Source organism: Leuciscus leuciscus (assembly GCF_965113295.1).
Source record: "Leuciscus leuciscus genome assembly, chromosome: 1".
In the NCBI taxonomy this organism is placed as follows: domain Eukaryota; kingdom Metazoa; phylum Chordata; class Actinopteri; order Cypriniformes; family Leuciscidae; genus Leuciscus; species Leuciscus leuciscus.
The window spans coordinates 58,640,344-58,650,589 of NC_138725.1; the positions used below are offsets into that span (position 1 = coordinate 58,640,344).

Consider the following 10,246-nt stretch of genomic DNA (forward strand, 5'->3'; position numbering starts at 1 on the left):
GTCGCGCACAGTCCAACGTCACCAGACTATTTGCCTAATCTTCACGGTACTTTAGATTGCGGGGAAACCCAGACAGCCACAAGTCTAGGGGGAAAAAGTCCCAGGGGAAAAAAATTCCTAGGACAAATTGTTCCGGGTAATTTTGGTGGAAACGCGGCTATATATATATTGATCTACGCAGGACACAAATGCTTGTCAAATTGCAGGTCATTGATGCATTTGAGCTTTTATATAAAATAGCATTATTCTGCTGTCAGTACCTTCATTCAGTTTCACAGGAATCCTGATCTACATGCAGCAAACAGCCCTGCCTCATGAATATTCATTAAACTCATTACCACACAAAGTGAGGAAACAAACCAGATGTGAGTGAGTGAGTGAGTGAGTGAGTGAGTGAGTGAGTGAGTGAGTGAGTGTGAGACACAACTTTTTCTGCCCCAAAACATTCTACTAATGCAAACATTGAGCACGATATAAGGCATGTCTGAATCCATACTGTCTAAAATGCCTCCATTTGGATGATTTGTTAATGCAGCACAGACGTATGATGTGTGTGTGTGTGTGTGTGTGTGTGTGTGTGTGTGTGTGTGTGTGTGTGTGTGTGTGTGTGTGTGTGTGTGTGTGTGTGTGTGTGTGTGTGTGTGTGTGTTGTTCACTGAAAAAATAAATAAAATAATAAATAGAAAAGATTAAAAAAAAGGTGTCTTGTGATATTTGTAAAAATGGTGTTGTTATGTTTGTGAGCAAGGAGTTTTCTGAAATGTATACATATAAGCCACGTGTATGGCAGGTTGCCTGACATTGTAATTTCTCTTCGTGATATAACTTAGTTGTTTGACAAGACTCGGGTCGCTCTCCTGCTATGTTTTTGTTTTCCTTTTTCACGTGATCACTCTGAGCCATAGCGCTTAGAACTTAAAATGAGTGTATGCCATTTCTGCTACTACACTAGTGGACCCAGCGGAATTACAAAAATAAAGCAACATTGCAAACTCTTCTGTCTGATTATTGGATATACCCCTTTAGCCTAACAGGGCTGTTGGTGGCTCGGGACTCGGCTGCCCGACTGTTTAAAAGTTGATTTTCAATAAATTTCATTGTTGATTTGAATTCTTCGCTCCTGGGTCCTCTCTGTTGCAGAACCTGGTAGGGCTTACTATATACTGTAAGCCACCTTGCCATACCCAAGTGCTAAAACATTTATTATAAATAAAATGCATCAAGATATAAATTATTAAATTAGTTGTTAATTAAATATCTTTAAATACTAATACAAAAAGAAAAGAATAATACACTGACTTGGGTTTATAGGCCTCGCAATATAACGTTCACGCAAAAACTGTCATTCTGACTGTCTGACGACCTGAGCACAACAGAGATAAATAGGCAACACATACTCTTCTGAGGTTTATACTGTAGCCTTGTGTAATTAAAATGTATTAAAGCTGAAATCCTAAAAAATGTAAAAATAAAACATAGGCTAACTTTTCCTGGGCGCACTCGCGTGTATGTAGCAATGGCGAGGTTAAAATAAATAATATTTTCGGTTTGTTTCTCATCAAACCCAGTATACATTCAGAACAAATATAGCATGATTTGCATGGGATTATTTTATGACATTTGAATCCTCTTTCTTTTTCTTTTTTACTGCATGAAAGCGCAGCAGGGATTTTTTTTTTTTTTTTTATTACGCATTTTTGTGTTCCGAAATAAATAAGGTAATAAGGCTTTAAAACAATATCAAGGCGAGTAAATAATTACAGAATTTCCATTTTTGTGTGAACTGTCCCAAAGACAGTCACAGAAAAATTGTGAACTGAAGGGGTAAATAAACTTTAAACAGATAAAATACATCGTGTTTGCTAAGCGACATAGGCCTATAGTGGCTTTTAAACCAACCAAATTCACTAATTTATGAGATCTCCATTTCACCTTTTTTTTGTAGAAGCGTAAGGGAATTTTTATTCATTCATATAGCTGCCTGTTACCAGGTTATTTCCAAATATGTGATTTTTTTTTTTTTTTTGGTTTTTAGATTGGTTGGTGCTGTTGGTTAATGTTGTAACTGCAGTTTTGTCTTGTACTTATCTGTCGTTTTTGACTTACTTGAATTGATATTGTCACGTTATATTGTTAGATTAACAATTATCGATATCATGTGATACTGTTCTAAACTGTTAATAAAAAAAAGAAATATCCAATTCTAATGTATACCATCATCTCTTCTCACACATACACACACAGAAAACAGAAGGTACAAGCTTTTGAAATACTAAATAAATGTTTAAAAGGACATGAGAAACAAAATATTCCTTCATCTGTGGAAATAAATCAGATCAACTGAGCAACTTTTTTGAAAGTTCATCTATTCATCATACATGGGAAACTTCGGTCCTGGAGGGCTACAGTCCTGCAGAGTTTAGTTCCTCCGCTAATCAAACACACCTGCTTTTAATTTCCCAGCAATCCTGAAGAGTTGCATGTTCAGGCCCAGAGTGGCCATCGGCAGACCCTGAAGAATTCCCGGAGGGCCACTCATAACATACCACTTCGACATAAAAAGTAGTTTCACATGGGAGGTGGAAAGCACAAATCTGTAGTTCATTTTCAATGAGAGACACACTGAAAGCAGCAAATTCCAGAGACAAAGATGGTGTACAAGTGGTGCTCCCCACATTTGCCCATGCACAGCTCTTTGAAAATTATAAATATTATACGGCTTAGGGCTCCGTATCGAGTTCGATACTTTTTAGGCACAACCAAATTGCCTCGATACCACAGAAAATCTCTTGTCGCTCGGTACTAATTTTAGATACCTAAGGGGTAAATCTCGTTAACGTCAGTGAGCCAATAAGCATGCAGCAAGATTGGCTGTGGCGAGGCATCAAGGAAAAACACTAGTTTACGCAGGTTACACCCAGAGACGTGGCTCACGTGAGGCTCAAAAGATCAAAAGTGTGGCTACATTTCACCAGGCTCGATGCCAACAGCCCGCAATGCAATATTTGCGACAAGATAATTACTGTCAAGACTGGCAACGCGACAAATCTGATGAAGTACTTGACAGTGCATGGAATTAACTTAAGAGCAGAAAGTTGCTCCGTCTTCAACTGCAAGAAGAACTGGAGCACGTCACAAATAAACCGAAATGAGGCGTATAGTAGTGTTGTGGTCAATAGACCACCTAAACCGAGACCAGAAGTGGTTGAAAGTGGACAAAAGAAATGGATTAAAACACCAGGTGTAAACAGGAATGCGTCTCCCTCGTCTACTTGTGATCCCATCAACCAAACGCATCTTAATACCAGGTGTAAACAGGGCCAAAGAGTGAATCCGCATAGGCCTATCTAACATAAACAGAACAGATAATAGGCTAGTTGTTGCAAAATAAAAGTGTTGGTGCTAGGTTTATTTACAGTATGTTCTTTCTTGAATTCTTCAATGTTTTTTTTAAAAAGTCAGTAAATGAGTGAACAAATTTGAGGCAGTCAATATCAAGGTTTTTATACAGTGGTGTAATGTGACATCTTATAGATGAGCTTAGTCTATACTGCTGTCTGATAATCATTTTAATTTATTTGGCTTTTTAGTTTGTATGTGCAATATTAAAATATTAAATATAAATATTTGTAAATATTTATTAGTTTGATTGTAGAATGTTTGCTTAAGAAGTTTAGTATGTAATTTGTTATTTAGCAGTATATTCCTGTTATAACCGGCCCTGGGTGTGTTTGATATGGGATGGAACTTATCCCAAATATAACAAAGAATGATGAAACAATGTCTGTGGGCCATGGAGGGGGACTTACAAGCCAAATAAACATTTTATTTGCCTTTTTAACAACAGGTAAGTCAACTAGAAATAATGTGGAGGAGGCCTCATATTATTTACTAAATGAATTAATAAAATCCCTAGTCCATTCAGTATGCAACCTGAACGACCTGAACAAAAGTCTGAACTAGAACAACGGGCTTAAACAACCATAAGAGAGGTCATTTGCATATAAATGACCTTAAGATACAGATACAGTTTTTTTTTTTTACTTTAATTCTTAAGGGTCACAGATGGGGTGGAAAAAGCAATAAATAAAAAAATATCACACTTTCAGTGCAAGTAAGCTAGACTAAGGTTGTACTTATAGACTTCATAGATAATTTTTTTTTAAAAAGAGTAAACTACAGTCCAATCTGTTTATGTTTTCAGTGTATTAGGTCTACATGAATACTAATGAGGGCAACAAGAATTCAGAAGAGAAGGAAAGCGTGGGAGAGAGGGAGAAACTATTCTAGAGTGTCTCTATAAGAAAGATGGAAATATTCATTACTGAGATTAAAATTCAAATACTGGCACAATAAGTCCAACTACACAGACACATAATCAGATCCAGTTTATACCTTTTTGTGACTGCTTACATCCTAAATTTAACCAGACACACATGCGCACACAGCATACGCTGATGTGTGCACAGACACAGCTCAAACGCATAGATGAGGAGCAGGAAAATATTTGAGCCCTAATATGGAAGCTCACGCAAGCATTTGTGACCTCAATCCATATTTCAATTTCCATCCTCTCATGTAAACGAACTCAATCACCACTACGTGTCCTCAGTGCAACTGTCTGTGTGAAAAATAAGCCTATGCTCACTTACAGTTGATCAATTTACACTATTGATCCTATGGAACCAGACACCTTGTTCACTCCCATCTTTAACATGTGCACGCACCCTCAAACCGGTCCTTCTCTTCATAAACCATTCAGTCATTGTCAAATCTCACAATGTGCCATCTTATAAGTCAACCTCGAAAATAACACACACACAGAAAAAAAACAAGCTTAATTAAACTTCAGACCCAATTCAGCTGAAATATGTGTGTGTGTGAGAGAGAGAGAGAGAGAGAGAGAGAGAGACTATGATAAGTAAACTGCTAGCTACAGTAATGACGGTAAATAATAAACTAAGTACAGATGTATTGTTGTCAAAAATATCGACTTTTGATACATAGATACTGAAATATCTGAAACGCTTTCAATACAAATTTTCCACAGAACAGATACACAATACCAGCTGCGCTTTCTAGCACTCTCATCTCTTCGAAAGCGAGTTGACACACAAACCCGCCTGCCCTCACGCACAATTATTTTATTTGCCCTGGATTAATGAATTTTGGCTTGGAATTGTGCGTATTGTGCATAACTTTACTCATTCCCGCAGATTTTGTGCTCACAACCAAAGTGCGTGCACATAAAGCCTCGTCTCAGTACTAAATTGAGCTCTTTTTCGCTGCTTATTGCACTTACACAGTCAAATACACACAAAATGTCAAAATGCCGATCTTGGCGAGAATTCATAAACACAGTCAGTTATGTTTTAAGTGAACGTAATCAGTTGAGAAAGAAAACGCATGTGTAACAGCATAATAGGTCCGTGCGTCAGATCTTAGAGTGACGGCACCCTAATATACCTGCTGCCAAATTATGAGATAATATTAAAGATATCTATATGGCAGTTTTTTCCCCATGGTATCGATGTCAAAATTGTGGCCAGTGAAAATTCTGAGTGGCTAGTAGCTTTGGAAAACCACTAGCCACAGTGGCTGGTGGTGGTGAGCAAAAACATTAATGTCAGGGCATGCCCATAACCCCCTGCCACTATTAAATGATAACAATATTACTCAATGAGATCTATAATACCTGAAGAAAAAAACATTTGTTTACATTCACATTCAAACAATTAGTAGGGCTCGAAATATTTTTTTTTTACTTGATAGCACTGGTGAAAATAGTAAAAATTTAAGAGCACCACAACTAAAATGTTTTTTCTGAATTCTTTGCCACATACTTGTCCCAGCAGTTCTTGTGTGAGAAACCTATGAGAAATTGCTCAACTTAACATCCTTAACTAAAAATATACATAAATTATTCTGACAAAACTGTTTTCCAACATTATGTTGGAAATTTGTATTACCTTGTTAATATAAAAACTTCCTTAAGTGTAATTTAAATGGAAGCAGCCTATACTTATCAGTTAATTTTAATCTTTAATATTAATGTATCAAATGGGGTTCCCTGTATATTTTAGATAGATAGTTTTATTTAATGCCATATCAGCATCTAAGGCTATTTTCATGGCATATATTCAATTACAAAAATCATATAAATACCCCTATTTCAGAGCATTATAGATTTTTTAATATATATATCTCAATTAATCAATATCGAATTGAACTGAACTGAATATACATTGGCACTGAATCGAAATCGAATCGTGATATTTGTCAATACCTAGAGCCCTACAACCAACTACAATATTATAATGAAATATTCACAATTTATCAAGAAGAAAGTCAAAGCCTGATGTCTTACCATTAAATGCAGCTCCACCTGCCAGTTCACATACTGTTCTGCCAAGTTAACATTGTCAGTTTGTTGTTTTATACTAGTTCCTCTTTTAAAGGCACCAGCTGCCTTTATATGATTCAGACATTGTAAATGTGAGGTTGTTCAATGGGTAAATATTAAACAAACACTTTATCAGGGACTTATTAAACAAATACTGATCCATGTTTATTACACACAAGCAAGTCATTTACTTCTGTTAACATTACTGATTATTTAAAAACAACAGCTTTAAAAAAAATTATAATAACAATCTGAATATTTCAGCATAGCAATCTCTCTCTTTCGCAGTCTGCCGCCTGGTCTCGGGTTTGTTCATAAATTACAACTGTTCATCATTCGAGGCAATTTGGTGCGCAATATCTTGGCTTTGATGGAGCTGCTGACTAATTGATGGATTACTTTATTTTGGAATAGCGGAAACTGCCAAGCCGGAGTTGCGGTAGTAAATCTCTCCGCAATGAAAGAAAGCATCACATTTACACTGGACTTTAATCAGCGCCTAATGCAAGAGTTTATTCAGAGACCCGCACCATCAGCCTCATTTTACACAGCTGATGGTTACGGCAAAGAATCTGTCATTTCTGACACACCTGCTGAGAGACCCCTGTCAGATACATCATAATCCATAACAGCAGATTTAAGACTGTTATTAGTGTAAACAAAATTTGCATGTAACGATTCAGAGTGATTTGAGATGATTATCAAGAAACAAAATCTAATGGCATAAATGCTGTTTAAATGCCATGGGAATACTAAAATGAATCCAAAATTAGCCAATTTTTTAGGGACAAAATCTGCAGAATTATTTAAAATAGCTTTAAAGATGCAAACAGAAGTTCCATTGAGCTGCTGTATAAGAAATACAATGCAGAACTCACATGAATATCATAGACTAGAAGAGACAGTCTTCAGCTCTTTAAAATTCTTAAACAGTGGGAAGTGGGTCAGACTGATTTCAGGATGCATGCTAAAATGGCAGAATAAATATGGAAATACAGAAAGTGAGTGCAACAACAGATGGGAGAAGTTTGACATGATTAAAAAGAGAGCAGTATACTCAGATGAGTTTCACTATTTCACTTTCATCATTATTTTATTGCTGGGTTCAGTACTGGGCAATGGGCATCACAGATTAGACAAACATGTATATCCAGAACTGCATTAGCTGTGCATTTCTCTCCAACACACTCAAGAATTGCTCTCTGTAACTGTATATGAAGCCATTGATACTAAGTGAGAGGTCACTCCTTCTCTACGGGAGATGAATGACAGGTTTGCACTGGATTGTGGGATTGACAACAGAGCAAGAATCAAAACGAGTGCTGAACTTTATGCAAATGAAAAGAAAATGTCGTGACATCCATTGCCAATAATGCTGGAATTTCTAGTAGACCAGTGCTTAAATCACATGGACACATATTACTATTCAAAATAAATCTATGTTTATAACGTTCGAAAGGTTGGGTTCAGTAAGATCTTCAAATGTTTTTTAAAGAAAACAATAATTACAATTTAAAATAGCCTAACTGTTTTCTACTGTAATGTATGTAAAAAAAATGTATTCCTGTGATGCAAATTTTCAGCATCATTACTCCAGTCACATGATCCTTCAGAAATCATTCTAATATAATGATTTGCTGCTCAATAAACATTTCTGATTATTATCAATGTTGAAAACAGTAGAAATAGAATCTTTTGTAACATTATAAATGTCTTTACTGTCACTTTTGATCAATTTAATGCATCCTTGCTGAAAAATGTTCAAAATGGGTTTTTTTTACAACAAAATTGTTTCAATTCTTATTGACCCAAAACGTTTGAACGGTAGTACAATGTTGCAAAAGCTTTCTATTTCAGAAAAAAATGCTATTCTTTTTAACTTTCTATTCATCAAAGAATCAAAAAAAATAATAATTCATATTATAATGATTTCTGAAGGATCATGTGACACTGAAGACTGGAGTAATGATGCTGAAAATTCAGCTTTGCATCACCGAAATAAATTACATTATAAAATATATTCAAATAGAAAACAGTTATTTTACATTAATAATATTTCACAATATATTACAGATTTTATATGGTAAGCATAAGATAGGCTACTTCTAAAAAAAATTTTTTTAAATCTTACCTACCGAAGACTTTTGACCCGCAGTGTATGTTTCCATTAAATATAAATTTAAATGATTAAATATCAAATTAACACAATTTCTGTATACACTAAAAGCAATTAGATTCAACAACCCCCTGTGCTGCATTTGCTAAGTGGCAGAGCAGGCGTTTGGGTGATATTGAGCAGATTTCTTCCATGCCAGTGGACACATATGGTTAGTCACATGAGATGTGACACAGGTGTGTGTAAAACACTGGGGATTCTCCAGCTCTGATGTGTCAAAATGAAGTGTGTTCCAACAAACTCAAAAAATGTCCCCAATAAATGACCAGCTGGGGCCCAGAGCTGATCGAAAACACCCCCACAAACCATCCATGAGCGGCACAGCCACCGTTCCTCTTCATAGCCGCCACAGACAGACCAACATGTCAGCTGTGCCTAATTCCTGCAATGCAGCAACCCATTCAACACGTCGGCGTGAACGCGATCATGATAGCGGCTCAGTTTCTGGCAAAGAGCGCCCCTGCATCGCCGCACTGCGCGTGCGCACAACAACTTCCCATTATCTGGCAGGATGCGGGAGATGTAGACGGCGCATGCGCGGAAAGATCCTTCCATTCACAGTCAATGTGGGATCAGTATTTAGCAATGCTTGTGTCACTGATACCCAGGCCTCTGCCCAAAAACAACTTGCAAGCATTAACAACAATACTCAAGTACTGCATTAAATCTGACAGGGCACCATAACCCAGAACACATCTTTCAAAGCCATACTGTGCATATGACATCACAAATGGCCGTGCAAAATATATTTATTAAACATAAACACAACAACCTGAAGCAGGTGGAAGAGCCAGTCTGCTCATCAACATGACAGTTGTCAAAAGAATCACCAATTTGACTACAAACCCTCAGTCGTTCGTAGGTTAAAATATTTAACTATCAAGACACAAAAATGTGCTGCTAAAACCAGGATAAATAGCTGTTTTTGTATTATATAAGAGTCATAAAGTAATAAGGCTGGCAAGCGCAACAAGGGGCTAAGCTAGTTAGCACTGCAACAGCAGCCTGAAACAAGCTCAAATATTACCGACACATATCCTCTAAACGCGCTGTTTTCACTCTTACAAAGCTAATCAAGAGGTAAAACAGAAATATATGACATCCCCTGGTGTGTTGTGGTATGTTTGGGTTTATAAACTTACCTTTTTGTGAAGGTAAGCTGTTTTGCCGTATCGGATATTTTTCTATGGAGCGGCTTCACGTCCGGGTTAAATGAATGACGGAGGACGGGAGTGCGCGCGTACTCGGGTGCGCGCACTGTGCTATGGTTGCAAAATCAGTGTAAATTTCAGTTTACATGCGACATGCGAGTATGATTATTATTTTAAAGCACAGAATCATATAATTCGAATCTAATCTCATGGTATTGTCCCTGTCATCTATCATCTGTCGATTTCGGTTAAATTTATGAGAGCAAGGCTTTGTCTATGAAATGTCATTTCATATATTTTCATAGACTCAAATAAGTCTATTTTATCTAACTTTTATTTGTTATACAAGCCTATCACCATATTTGTATTGTATTCTTACTATTCATCTGCAACTAAACTAACCCTACATGTTATTGCATGTAAAACAATTAGGCTATGACAATAATAATATATTTTTAAAGTTGAATTTAGGCTAATTGAAATGTGGTCCCCTCTATCATGGCAATAACTGCATGA

The 10,246-nt window shown here is 36.5% G+C and overlaps 1 protein-coding gene across 3 annotated transcripts in view; it reads right to left on the reverse strand.

Annotated features, from left to right (window-relative positions):
- Positions 1–9,812, reverse strand: part of spop (speckle type BTB/POZ protein) — an 80,869-nt gene extending 71,057 nt beyond the window's left edge. For 2 of the 3 annotated variants that reach the window (XM_082184121.1, XM_082184123.1), the window contains exon 1: positions 9,722–9,812. The gene's annotated coding sequence lies outside the window, so the exon portion shown is untranslated. Of the gene's footprint in view, positions 1–6,367; positions 7,986–9,721 lie in introns of those variants that run through there. The other variant, XM_082184122.1, reaches the window with a different exon arrangement.
- Positions 9,813–10,246: the final 434 nt, after the last annotated feature.